Source organism: Chiloscyllium punctatum, unplaced genomic scaffold (genome assembly GCF_047496795.1).
Source record: "Chiloscyllium punctatum isolate Juve2018m unplaced genomic scaffold, sChiPun1.3 scaffold_561, whole genome shotgun sequence".
NCBI classification, from domain to species: Eukaryota; Metazoa; Chordata; class Chondrichthyes; order Orectolobiformes; family Hemiscylliidae; genus Chiloscyllium; species Chiloscyllium punctatum.
Genome location: NW_027310295.1, coordinates 110,035 through 111,107, shown reverse-complemented (window position 1 = coordinate 111,107; position 1,073 = coordinate 110,035).

Sequence of the window (1,073 nt, the reverse complement as noted above, 5' to 3'; positions counted from 1 at the left end):
TCTGCCACCCGGACAAGCGCGATGGCTCTGCCGCCCTGCGGTGCTCGTCACCCAGGTTTGGGGAACACGATACTCGTAACAAAAATAAAAGGCGGCTCGGGACCTGCAGGCGAAAGGGGTCCCGTGGTGCTAAGCACGTCGACTTCGGGTCTCGGTGCAAGCCGGAGAGCTCACGGAAGTCTAAAGTTTTCGGCACGTGGTCGAATCTTTTCAAAGGCTTACCCGGCTCTTTCCGTCCATTCTGAGAGTAAGTCAGAGGCCGGTGCGGAGGTCTCTTGACAATCGGAGGGGGTGGTGGCCCTCCGCAGGCGCTCGTGTCGAAAATGAAGGCGAGAGACGCGAGTGGCCTGGTTCCCCTGGGTGTTGCCAGGAAGGCTGCGGGCTGACCCTTGCCTGAGCACTCCCTAAAGCCTCTTGTGAAGAGAGCAGACCTCGCGCGCCGCACGACCGGCTCTGGGAGTCGTTGGGCCGCTATCTGTGAATAGTCTGGTCCTCCTCTGCCACCCGGCCAAGTGCGATGGCTCTGCCGCCCTGCGGTGCTCGTCACGCAGGTATGGGGCACACGATGCTCGTAACAGCAAATAAAGGCGGCTCGGGACCTGCAGGCGAAAGGGGTCCCGTGGTGCTTAGCACGTCGACTTCGGGTCTCGGTGCAAGCCGGAGAGCTCACGGAAGTCTAAAGTTTTCGGCACGTGGTCGAATCTTTTGAAAGGCTTACCCGGCTCTTTCCGTCCATTCTGAGAGTCAGTCAGAGGCCGGTGCGGCGGTCTATTGACGACCGGAGGCTCCCATGGGTGTTGCGATGAGGGTGGAGGGCACAGAACCTTGCCTTAGCACTCCCTAATAAAGCCTCTTGTGAAGAGAGCAGACCTCGCGCGCCGCACGACCGGCTCTGGGAGTCGTTGGGCCGCTATCTGTGAATAGTCTGGTCCTCCTCTGCCACCCGGCCAAGTGCGATGGCTCTGCCGCCCTGCGGTGCTCGTCACGCAGGTATGGGGCACACGATGCTCGTAACAGCAAATAAAGGCGGCTCGGGACCTGCAGGCGAAAGGGGTCCCGTGGTGCTTAGCACG